This window comes from Caretta caretta, chromosome 3, assembly GCF_965140235.1.
Source record: "Caretta caretta isolate rCarCar2 chromosome 3, rCarCar1.hap1, whole genome shotgun sequence".
Classification (NCBI taxonomy): domain Eukaryota; kingdom Metazoa; phylum Chordata; order Testudines; family Cheloniidae; genus Caretta; species Caretta caretta.
The window spans coordinates 125,275,578-125,288,632 of NC_134208.1; the positions used below are offsets into that span (position 1 = coordinate 125,275,578).

Genomic DNA, 13,055 nt, shown 5'->3' on the forward strand with positions numbered 1-13,055 from the left:
TGAGTTAGGTCATTGATTTGGTTCAAATTTAGCTGATGCATCCCTTCTTCCCAAACACAATGTCTGAAGTGATTGGAACTTCTGAGTGATAGGAGCCCTTATATGATAAAGCAGCTCATGGCTGAGGGAAAAAGAGGTTATGGTGGACACTTACTGGGAAGAACAATGCAGTGCTAGAGGAAGCAGCATATGCCAGTTGCAAACGTGCGGCGCCATGAGGAAGACTGATATTCAGATCCAACCTTTAAGTGGAGTTGACCAAAAATCAGAGTGACCATTCTGCAGGAAAGTTCAGTGTTCTAGCATTTAGCTTTGTTCTGGACAGGGGCAAAAAGTCAAAATACCGAAACTTCAGAAACAATTTAATTCACAAATGTTAAAACATTTGGTTTCAGCTTTAACATTAGTCTCCGGGTCTGCTTGAGCTGCCATGGGTGTCTCATGAGGCTTGCTGGTCAGAGGCCTAATTAGGGTTGCCAACTTTCTAATTGCACAAAACTGAACACCCTTGCACCACGCCTACCCTGAGGGCTCCCCCCCCAGTCCCTTATCTGGGGCCGCACCCCCACTCACTCCAGCCTCCCTTTCTCCATCAGTCGCTCACTCTCACCCACCCGCACTCACTTTCAATGGGCTGGGGCAGGGGGTTGGGGTGGAGGAGGGGGGTGAGGGCTCCAGCTGGGGGGTGCGGGCTCTGGGGTGGGGCTGGGGATGAAGGGTTTGGGGTTCAGGGGGGGTCTCTGGGCTGGGGCCGAGGGTTTGGAATGCAGGAGGGGGCTTAGGGCTGGGGCAGGGCGTTGCGGTGTAGGAGGGGGTGTGGGGTGCAGGTTCTGGGAAGGAGTTTGGGTGCAGGAGGGGGTTCCGACCTGGGGCAGAGGGTTCGGGGTGTGGGAATCCAGCTGGGCAGCACTTACCTCATGCGGCTCCCAGTCGGCGGTGCAGTCGGGCTAAGGCAGGCTCCCTGCCTGTCCTGGCTCCATGCTGCTCCTGGAGCACAAGTACCATTACATGAAAATCTCTCCTTGAGTATGTCACAGTTCAGGGAAACTGTACCTGTATTTCCCCCAGTGGTCTAGCAAGGGCACCCACTCTTCGGATTCTGGCTCCCTTGTTGTTGACTCTTTTGCATGAAGACCTCATCTCACTCCCTCTAACTAGGATATTTCCAGGCTCTACAGTTCCCTGCCTTGTATTTCCAAGCAAAGACAGCCTGCCTGAACAGACTTGCTTTCTTTTTTCTTCAGAGACCGATAACGGAGGGATTGCTGCAGTTACCTCCCAGGTCTTTCTAGCCTCCTTTATTCCAAAAGTAAAAAAAAAAAAAATATGGTGAAAACATATTAAAAGACCCTACACACATGCTAATATACTTACCAGAGTTCATCGTACCATGGACTTTGGCAGGTCCAGGCTTTCCATCCCTACCCAAAGGATTGGGGCCCTCCATGTATCAAGAAGAAGGCCTTGAGTCAGTTTAAACTCAAGCCGTTTATCCAAAAGTCCTTTCCTTAGTCTGTGGAGAATCCAGTTCGAACTAGTATATGTGTATCCCTCCAGGGTATGACTTTAAAGGGTTGATAACAGATGAAGTTCATTAGCATTCCCCCGCTCCCTACTAGAGAAGGTACGCACAATGCCACAATAACACTGACACAATTGCATTTTTAATACAGTATACCCCAAAGGTATTAACCCTAATTCAATAAGGTTTAGCTTAATTCAATAAAGGCTATCTTAATTCCATACGGTGTGTCCAGGGTATTAAAGGATATTGTTAGCCTGTCACAGCATGGTCAAAGGGCCTTGAGTGTACAGTTTGCTCAGGGGTGAATTTTGCCTGTCAGCTGGTCCAGCGAGTGGCAATGATGCTGGAGGAGACAGCCTCTCAGGCTTTGTCGTCACTGACACAAAGTTGTTTGGGTCTTTTTTTTTTTTTTAACAGCAAGGTAACTAACAGGGGGATAGCTTTCTAGCTGTAAAATCCTAAGTGGTGACAAGGCACTTGTAGTGTCTACCATGAGGTATTGAAGCAAGGTCAGCACTATACTCCCTGCCCGCAGTTAACCTTGCTTAGTGTACCTCATAGTGAAACTACAGTGCCTTGTCTCCCCTGTGTACTTACAGAAGGATAGCATAGTAAACTAATAGGCTCAATCCGCAGCAAGGAAGCTATAGGTTAGGAAAAAGTTTCTAACTGTCAGGTTAGTCTCTGGAATAGGCCTCCAAAAGAGGTTGTGGAATCATAGAAGATTAGGGATGGAAGAGACCTCAGGAGGTCATCTAGTCCAATCCCCTGCTCAAAGCAGGACCAACACCAACTAAATCATCCCAGCCAGGGCTTTATCAAGCCGGGCCTTAAAAATCTCTAAGGATGGAGATTCCACCACCTCACTAGGTAACCCATTCTAGTGCTTCACCACCCTCCTAGTGAAATAGTATTTCCTAATATCCAACCTAAACCTCCCCCACTGCAACTTGAGACCATTGCTCCTTGTTCTGTCGTCTGCCACCACTGAGAACAGCCTAGTTCCATTCTCTTTGGAACCCCCCTTCAGGTAGTTGAAGGTTGCTATCCAATCCCCCCTCACACTTCTCTTCTGCAGACTAAATAAGCCCAGTTCCTCAGCCTCCCCTCATAAGTCATGTGCCCCAGTCCCCTAATCATTTTCACTGCCCTCCGCTGGACTCTCTTCAATTTGTCCACATCCTTTCTGTAGCGGGGGGCCCAAAACTGGACGCAGTACTCCAGACGTGGCCTCACCAGTGCCAAATAGAGGGGAATAATCACTTCCCTCCATCTGCGGGCAATGCTCCTACTAATGCAGCCCAATATGCCGTTAGCCTTCTTGGCAACAAGGGCACACTGCTGATTCATATCTAGCTTCTCCCCATCATTGGAGGTTTTTAAAAACAGGTTAGACAAACGCATGTCAGGGATAGGGCCAGGTTCACATGTTCCTGCCACAGTGAAGGGGGATGGACGTCATGGCTTCTCAAGGTCCCTTCCAACCTTACATTTCTATGATTCTATGAAAATTTGCACTTTTTTTTTCTTAGGGAAGACATAGGCTCAGTCGGAGAAAGGGTGTCACAATTAGGGCAGAGGACAGAAAGGATGAATATTGAATGTTGTATAAGCAGTATGTATATTTGTAGTCTTTAAAATGCTGATATCCAAACCCGCAGTACAGCACGGATAATGTGTACTAAATCACTCTACTATTTCAGTGCTCAATGTGCACGCAATTCTGCCATACTATAGTTTTGCCTCGGGACAGGCTCAGCAAAGGCTTCCTGCACTGGCCATAGGAATATCCACTATTTCTCAGAATGCAGGAGGGAGGGCAAGCTGGTGATTGGGATGCAGACGGCACTGTATCATGTACAGGCAGAACAACATGAGCAATGAATGCCTCTTCCCCCTTGTCACTGACTGAGTCCAGCCAGGTTTACAGGGTTGCTTCTTAGCAGTTACTACTGAAGCCTACACTTTGACAGCACAGTAAACCTGAGAATGTGGGCTATCCTGTCAAGTATGTCAGCTTGTTTAAAGGTCACTTGCTATCAGGATCAAAAGCATATAGGGGCCTCCCCCCTCCCTTACACACATTCTTTGGGTGGGAGGGGGGAGGCAGGCAAGCACAGAAAAGCCTTTGAAAAGTTTGTATAAACTATGTAATTGGGTGCATTTGCCAAAGCATGGCTGTGTTCTTTGTGAAGGCTTCGCGAAGAACATTACTCTGATTCTTCTGTAGGCCTTCAGAAGTGTGGATCCTTTCAAAAGCGTAGAGTGTGAAGGATTACAAATTTGTTTTTCAAAAGACCCCCAAATACCTGCTGGGTTCACCAGCCCCCTCACCTCTTCTCCCCCCTCCCTCCAGTGGCAGAGCCCCTCTCCCCACTCCCAGCTCTAACTCCAAGCTGCCCCCAACTGGTGCTGTCTCTCCTATGCCTCTCTCTGGGACTCTCACTGTCTCTTCTTTTTTTTAGCTCCCCCCCTCCCCCGGGTTTTTTTATGCAAAGAAAAGTGTAGGAAAGCATTGCCATGGCAACAGTGTCGCAGTGGGCTATTGGAGTTGATGGGCGTTCTAAACTTTTAAAATAATGGCCTCGAAAGAACAGGAAGGGGACAGAGAGAGAGAGAGAGAGAGTGAGCGAGCAAAAGCAATGAAAAGTGGGACAAAAACACTGGAAATGCATTCAGCCTGACATCATCACCCTTTCCCACAGTGGCCGTTCACTTGTGAGGCCCTAGTGTTGATTCACTGTCTTAAAGCTAGCTTTCTAGAGCCTGGGGAGACCATCTTTCCCTGCCTGAATGCCTTTTTTGTTGTGAAACAGTGGACTGTTTCTGAAGCCCTGCATAAAGGGCTGAGTAATTCACTTCAGTTGCCAGGAAGTCTGAGCCACTTGTGAGCTAACAATAGTTAACTTTATCTCCCACCCCAAGCTGAAAGTTCCAGCTGTAGGTCCCGAATTCTAATAAGGGCTTCACTCATGCCTCTGAGGTTATGGTAATATTTTACACATCTTTTTTCATTAAGACACAGTCATAGCTACTGTTGAGGCACCGGAGGCAACTCCTGTCGATTGATGGAAAAAAATAAAAAAGGAAAGCAGGAAAATAGCTTTTATGTAAGCCAGACAGACTTGCTGTTTAATTCTAGAATTCTAAACTGATTTGGGAGAAGCAGGAGAACTTAACTTTAACCAATTACATTATACATTTCTGAGTCAAAGACCTTCCGGTTGCTTCAGATTTTTAAAATAGTCTCAGTTTTTAGAATTTGGGGTGGTTGTTTTTTTTCTCTGTTCCTGCACAGGAGGGATGATTGGTGATAAGGAGCAGAGTGAGTCATGAGGAATGGAGATGAATTTGTTTGGGTTTCCCTTTTCATCCAGATTTGGATTTCATCCTGCACCATGACAGCACAGCTGAATGCCTGTGATGACACACAACTGTGATTCATGCAGCAGACCTGCAAAGCCAATAATCAGGGTATGTTTTTGAAAGGAGATCGAGAACAGCAATTTTCTTCTTTACATTCCAAAATAGTTGCCTCCGTGAGAATTAATAAAACCAAATTCAATGTGGAAACAACCTCAGATAACTATCTAGGCTTCTAATATTTGGTGATTTAAAATTATTTGCTTATTTCCCACTTTCAAGTAATAGTCAACAAGACTGCACTTTGTTTCAGTGCCCCTCTTTACATTTTCTTGTTGCGTATAAAAGACAGCAGTATTCAAACAGCTCTTTTGTGCCTTTGGCTAATGCTTCTTCCCCACTGTGCCTTGAGAACTAGCTATAAGAATGCTTGGATGAAAATAAAAACACAATTCTTTAACCTCCACTTAATACATTATTAATTTTAAAAATTGATTGAAGGACATATGCAATATTTGTGAAATAAAACAACACATGCTCAGTACATCTCCTATTTAAGGCAACACTGTGTCCTTGAGCTGTACAAAGGACTCCAGCTGATGCCAGAGGCAGCTGTCTGTGTTGTGGATCAGGTCACTATAAGCAAATGCATTGTAAATAAGTTACTTGGCCTTTTGGATAAGATTAAGTGCAGTAGGATGCACCCAACCCATGTACTTATTCTCTACACCAATACTGACTTGGACTCTTAATACATTCCATGGGTGGTGCACCTGAGCCCACTTATCCACTGACAGTTTAAAAACTCCTACACCCCAATCTGGATCTATGGTGGTTATGTGATATGTATGTACCTGGTGAACCTTGTAACCGATACTTGCAATCCCCCATAACCCAAGCCTGATCCCAGATGTACAGTACCTTCCCTCTTAACTTGTGTAAATTTGATTTTAAACCTTAACTTTAATATCCAGCATCAATGTGACCTCTATCAGGGGAGAATACCCTGCCTTTCTAGGAGGATGGACTGAACACTTATGCTGATCTTTTTCCTCCCTAAGAGCTGTGATTTCTGATCTTCACTGTGAGTTTGCCTTGACTAGGATGAAAAGCTGGTTTTTGGACTGTGCTTGCTGACGTTTAAAAAAAACCCCAAACCCATCTTTTTATCTTAGTCAAGACAAATCCTGTGAGAGAAGCATCAGGCACCACAATCATATAAACCACAGAAGACAGACAGAAGGTTTGGGGGAGAGTCATTTTATGCAAGATGTTAATCATGAAATAACTTTAAAGGCCTTGAATCTACTCCAATGCTTGCAATTGAAAACACTGATCTTCTAGCAGGGCAGCTCCCGGAGCTCTCAGAGCTCTGTCACTCCACATGACCTGAAACAGGTGAACTGAAGCTGAATGTATTAAGTCCCATCTGAATGAAAGGAATTAACTAGCTAATAATTCTCAGTGGTAAAAACAGAATGGCTAATGTACATATGATGAATGAAAAGTCATCCATTCCTCTACACTGCAAAAGACTTCAGAAATCATGACAGGGCTTTACTGTCCTCAAATGATCATTTCACTTAACTCTTGAGATCAGGTTTAGTATATCATTGTTGGAAATGTATATTCATATATAATTTTACTTAGCCAGTACATAGCACATTTTACAAAGCACATTGCAAAAAATGAAGTGTTCCTTATGACTTCCCCTGTGAAGAAGGAACCGAGCATTAGACTTTATTTCCAGAAAGGAAAATGGAGGGCGAGAGGTTAAAGTGACCTGACTGAACCTACAGAGAGAGAGAGATAGTGTCCAAGCATGGATTAAAACTCAAGAGTTTCGGACTCAGTAGCCCATGCGTTTCTCTGTGAGGGCCTGATCCTGTGAAACACTGAATACCCCTGATTTGCCTCACTGGCTGCTGTACACCCCAGGATAAAATCTTTCAGGCCAGATTTTCAAAAGTGCTCAGCATTTTGAATTCTTTGAAAATGTGGCTGTTTATTTAGGTGACTAAATGGGAGCTGAGCTCTTCTGAAAACTGTGATCCAGTTATAGGTGCTGAACACGAAAATCTGACCCTGACCTCTTTTGAAAATGTGGCAGTTAATGTATATTTTTACTACATATCAAATGTGTCCATGATACCCTTTTAATCAACTCCTATCTCCCAAACTATGGTACACATTTCAAGCAATTATGTACCTTTAAACAGGGTGACTCTTTCATAGAAAATAACAAATATTTTGTGGAACAAAAATCACCCTACACTTGAAAACATTGGGATTTTTCTGGAAAATTTTTGAGGAAATCAAGATTTTTTTTAAGATCAGATATTATATCTTGTTTTGTGAGAAATAAAAGTCTCAGCAACTACCTTGAGACTGGCTCTCTCCATGACATATTTTTTACTTTTTCTTTTTCTTAGTACTTCTACAAAGCACTCCTTTTGATCTCAGTGCTCTGCTCTGCTCTTCGCTCTCTGCTTCTAATGCTTTGCCCTCTGCTTTTAGTGATCTTTCTTTCTGTTTCCAGGCCTGGTCTCTCACTCTGAGTTTCCATTATTTAGTTGTTTTTCCTCTTGCTCTGCCACCTGGGTTCTGCCTCTTGCTCTCATTCATTTTTCTTCAAAGGCTCCATTTTTCTGTTTCCTGCCTTTCCTATTGGATCCAATCCTCTAGCTCTATTAAAAGGTTCCTGCCCCAAGTCTGAGCCATGCCTCTCAGGATTCTCAGATTGTCAGGGGCCAGTTTGGCTCCTGGCATACACTATATCTGCCTCAGCAGCGATTCTAACTTACTACCAGGCTTTTGCCATCCTCAAGGGATGATCTGGAAGCCTGAAATAGGTAAAGCACAATTCATTCAAGCCATAGCCTCTGCCTTTCCCAACAGACTCCTGGCAAGCCCCTATATTGGAGACTGCAAGGTGAGGGACGCTGTAGGGTCACTGTGCTGGCCCTACACCAACCGGGAAGTCCCTTTACACCATGGAATTCTTATGTGGGAAGATCTGGCTGCTTTTCATCATTTTTATGTCTCAGGAGTGGTGAAAAGGTACCAGAATGCAACCCACGATAGCGGCTTCTAAGTTCATGGGTCTAAGTAGGATTGTAAGACTGGAAGGGATCTCAAGAGGTCATCTAGTCCAGGCCCCTTCACACAAGGCAGGATTAAGTATTATCTAGACCATCCCTGGCAGGTGTTTGTGTAACCTACTCTTAAAAATCTTCCATGATGGAGATCGCACACCCTCCCTGAGCAATTTATTCCAGTGCTTAAGCACCCTGACATTTAGGAATTTTTTCCTAATGTCTATCCTAAATTGCCATAGCTGCAATTTAAGCCCATTGCTTCTTATCCTATCCTCAGAGTTTAAGGAGAACAATTTTTCTCCATCCTTCTTGTAACAACCTTTATGTAATTGAAAATTGTTATCATGTCACCCTCTCACTCTTCTCCAGACTACACAAACCTGATCTTTTCAGTCTTCCCTCATGTTTTTCTCTGGACTTTCTCCAGTTTGTCCACATCTTTCCTGAAATGTGGCACCCAGAACTAGACACACTACTCCAGTTGATGTCTAATCACCACAGAGTGGAGCGGAAGAATTACTTCTTGTGTCTTGCTTAGAACACTCCTGCAAATACATCCCAGAATGATGTTTGCTTTTTTTGCAACAGAGTTACACTGTTCACTCATATTTAGCTTGTGATCCACTATCACCCCAGATCCCTTTCTGCCCTATTTTGTATGTGTGCAACTGACTGTTCCTTCCTAAGCAGAGTACTTTCCATTTATCCTTATTAAATTTTATCCTATTTACTTCAGACCGTTTCTCCAGTTTGTCCAGAATCCATATCATTTTTAATTTTAATCCTATCCCCCAAAACACTTACAACCCCTCCCAGCTTGGCACTGTCTACAAACTTTATAAGTGTACTCTCTATGCTATTATCTAAATCATTTATGAAGAGATTGAACAGAACTGGACCCAGAACTGATCCCTGTGGGATCCCACTGCAGAACAATGCTTTGCTTTCAGGTCTGAGAGTAATCTCTGCTCAGTCAGAAACAACAGGGCACACTGAGCAAACAGGACTGACTGTGAGAGCTCAGAGCTGAGGAATGGCACATGGTGTGAAATGTGTGAGACATGGAATTTTGACCCCACTCCAGTTTTGAAAATGTTAGAAGTCGCCCTGATGAAAGATGATATTTGGGGAGACAGAAGGGGAGGGGAGTGTTTTGTCTTTTTAAATCAGACTCATCTTCTAGGAGCAAATATGGCCTTAATAAAACCCCAACGGGTAATGGGTCTGATGCAAGCCTCAGTTACTTCCAGATAATTCCACTGAAGTCAGTAGCATAAACCCTGCTTGTAAAGTTTTCCTGTTCATTCCCTTGGCCTGATTCTGATCATGCACCAGTTTTACACTAGCGTAACTCCTTTACACTCAAACTATGCAAGGCCAGTTCTGGGGACTGCAAACGTTTCTTTCAGATGGACAGGCTCGCAAAGTGACGTGAAAGCTGCTGGTGGGTGAAAGGAATGAAAACCAGAATAAGAGAGTGTGATATTTCTCAGAACCAGACTGCGGACACTGCAGGAAGTTGAAGAAACACAGCCAAAATGAAAGGTAGGGAGGAAAAATTGTGGCTGTAGTGAGTGCAGAACAATTACAGTGAAAGTGCCAAGAACAGGCCTGTCTTTGAATGGTTCAGGCCAGGGAATAGATTTTGCTGCAGGGCAGCAGGCAGCTCCTGTTTTTTGTTTTAAATGCTCATCTATCTGTGTAAACAGCCTGAAAACTTCACCTCTGTGTTGGGAGATGTCACTTAGAATCAAGGCACTGGTTCCGCATTCAAAAACCTGATGTTGATCATGTTCCTTCCCAGCCATTCTCTCGAGTTGTCTTTTGCAATGGGATCTAATTTTAACCACATCTCCGTCTTCATCCTTTAGGAAGTAGGAAATATTAGTCACTACATCTGATTGGTTTTACTGTTGCTTACCCCAGGGCAGCTTGTTTGGCTTATGAAAACCAGTGTCAGTTGACATTGTCATCCACATGGCCAGATGATTACGAGTAAAAGCCTAGCTATTTCCGTTTTAACTAGACAATAAGGCGCAGGAGCTGATAAATGCTGAGATAGGATAGTGGTTTTACAGAGTGAAGGGTTCTCATTAGTTTCATGCCCCCCGCCTCGCTTATGCTGGTACTGTCTTTGCCACTGCTTTTTATGATTTTTATTAACAGATTTTTGTCAGAAGAATTGCCAAACTGGCAAAGATGCTGCAGCTTAATAGTATGCATATCCCTCTTTTACAGCTCTGCCCTTGCTCCTTTTCAAACATTCTCCCTTCATGTAACGGAGAGGCCGTTAACTTGAGTGAGACAGAAATTGTTTTTGCAATGCGGTGGTTTATGTTGATTTTTTCAGCCCAATTCCTATTATTATTATTATTTATGCAGGACCAGCAGCATGCTAAGTGCTGTGCAGCTATACCTGAAGACAAGGTCTCTGCCCCAGTGGCATTAGAGTCAAAAGTTCAATCTCTCCAGTGATATATTTGAGAGAGAGGGTGGTCTTCTAAGTAAGGCACTGGCCTGTGATGCAGGAGATCAGCGTTCAACACTCATCTCTGCCACAAACTATCCGTGTGACTTGGGGCAAGTCCCGCCAGATGGGCTTGCCAAAACGGCAGAGCGTTTGAGCATCCCAGTCTTAATCTCGCTGTGCTGTAGCTTCAGCACCAATAAAATGGGGATCACAGTGTTTCCCTTGCCTGGCTCTTCTGTTTAGATCTAAGGTCTAAGGGCAGGAACCAACTCTTATCATGTATTTGGACAGTGCTTAGCACAATGGGGCCTGATCTTGTTTGGGGCCTCTCTGTGCTGCCACAATATTCGTGATTAAAGGAATACATGCATTCGTTACTCTGTCACCTCTCCCATCGATTTCACTGATTGGGTCCTAAATAAACATAGGGACAAAGAGTGAACTTTCACTCAGTTTTATTCTTTTCTCTTTAATGTTTGCTCTTTCTTTTTAAAGAAATAAGCTGTGCTTTTCTTTCATTTGAGGATGAGTATTTTAGACTAAACTGCTAAAAGGTCAGGTATGGTTTCAGGGATCAGGTGGAGGTTTTACATGCTTAATCCCATTTTTATTCTTGTTTTTCTTAATATTTTTTGCAGCATCAGCTGCTTTCTTGGAGGTGAGCTTGAGAGGAAGTAAACTCAAGGCAAAAGAGGAAATGTAGAGATGGGTAGTGTGTGTGTGTGTGTGTGTGTGTGTGCGAGACAGAGCAATTTCAGATTGGGCGGGCTAGCTGGCTTGCTGCATGAGGTGCTTTCAGGTGCAATCTCAGGTCATGTTCCATGTGTCCTACAGTTTAGTGTCGCTTTGGTTCCTTGTAGCCGCTGCTCCAGAGGAAAATACACCACATGCAATCCAGCACAGACAACACTTGCTGCTATCAGGGGATGGGCTTTTCTACTCTAATGCACACACCTCTCACCCTGAAGAACTGTAGGGATAAGGGAACTGAGCCATTCTGGGCCAAGGCGTGGATTTTCCTCTTTCCATGTGGAAGGGGCAAGGTCTGTCACCTCCACAATATCATTCCCATGTACTCCGCTCCTCAGAAGGACCTCTGCAGGGCTGGGGGTCTGCTCCTGGGAAAGCAGTGGATCACGCATGTAGACTTGGGTAAAGGTGGGGAGACAGTTGTGTTACAGTCCCCCCTACCAACCTCTGTGTTACAGTTAATAGAACCTGAGGCTATATTAATGTTTAAGAGGAGCTTCTCCATGCTGGGGGATGGTTCTTCAAGGTGCTACAATGGACCGCCAAAGCCAGGGAGGAAGGGCTATGGAATCCAGTGTTTGTTCCATGGAGAGGCAAATGCTGTCACCTCCCCTGTCGATGAAAAGACTGGGTGAAAATTCTGCGAGGTTCATTTTGTGCCATTTTCTTCCCCTCTTTCCCGTACCGGAGGGAGCAACCTGGCCCTCAGCTAGGGGGAGACACTGATGGTGACTTGATTACAGTGCATCTCTTCACTGGTCTCATTAACCAAGCCATTTTTTCTCAGCAGCTATTGCCATGGGACACCGGCTCCTGTGAGCCCCACCACAGAGCTAAAACAGCAGCAGCGACACCCGTTCTTCTGCTCAGCAGTTCTCGTTGCCATGTGCTTGAATGAGCCACTCGGTGTGTGCATAGGCTTCCTATAAACAAGCCCTGAGCCCCACAGGGAGCAAAATGCTGGAAATGGAGTGGGCAGGGCTCTGACCCCACCCACCCTCTGCACCTGCTCACAACAGAGCTCAGATGCACCAGGCAGAGCAAGCTGTTCCCAATTCCGAGCCCAGTGGCTGGAGCAGATTGTACACCCACTGTGTGCACTGAGCAGTTCCAGGAGAGTCTGTGCTTGGCTGAGACACAGTCTTTTCTCTGCTCCTAGAGCAGTGCAGCTGCATCCCACCCCCACCGCCCCGCCCACCACAATCTAGCATCTAGATTAGAGACACTCAGCGATTTGGGATACCCCACCCATATGCTTCACTGGACCCTGACCTGAGGTGCAAGATCTGAGTTTCCTCAAAGCTTAGCATTGCATGTTCAGATTTGGGGGTTTGTTCTGGCCTATTAAAAAAATAGGGCACATCTACGAAGTTTGGTTTTGGAGCCAATCTGCCCCACAGTTCATGAGTGGTAAAATCTGAAGTTTTGGTCTGGATTGATCTCAGACCTTAACTGAAATACAATCCACAATCTGAGTCCCCCTCCACATTTCCTCCTGACCTAGCACCCTTGGAGACGGTAAGCAGTAATGTAAGGACACTGGAATTTCTCTGGCTTACCCAGCTTTTGCTCTGTGAATAAATAAAGGTGTTTAATTTCTCTGAGCTGTCAATCCCTTAACCTTCAGATTTGTTAACAACTTCTCCCTCCTATGGTCTATTTAATGGAGAAGAAGCCAGCACTTTCTACATTTTCTGAGAGATAAGCAACTCATTTAGAGCCACAAATAAGATCATAATTTGACAGGCAAAATGCCAGGGAAAATACAAACAGATTTCTCCCTCCCAGGCCCTGAATATTTTAATGATTCTTTTCTTGTTCTCCAAATTATATTTCATTTTTGCTTAAT

The 13,055-nt window shown here is 44.6% G+C and overlaps 2 long non-coding RNA genes across 7 annotated transcripts in view; one reads left to right on the top strand and one right to left on the bottom strand.

Moving 5' to 3' along the window:
- LOC142071588 (uncharacterized) overlaps positions 1-13,055 on the bottom strand; it is a 92,152-nt gene continuing 79,097 nt past the window's right edge. The window contains exons 2-3 of the long non-coding RNA XR_012667710.1: positions 915-987; positions 1-317 (exon numbers count right to left, since the gene is read on the bottom strand). This is a non-coding gene — a long non-coding RNA (uncharacterized LOC142071588). The remainder of the gene's footprint in view (positions 318-914; positions 988-13,055) is intronic.
- The window catches only part of LOC125633975 (uncharacterized), a 31,309-nt gene continuing 22,756 nt past the window's right edge, over positions 4,503-13,055 (top strand). For 2 of the 6 annotated variants that reach the window (XR_007355745.2, XR_007355747.2), the window contains exons 1-3: positions 4,505-4,635; positions 4,903-4,999; positions 9,396-9,531. This is a non-coding gene — a long non-coding RNA (uncharacterized LOC125633975). The other 4 variants (XR_012667708.1, XR_007355746.1, XR_007355748.1 and 1 more) reach the window with 4 other exon arrangements.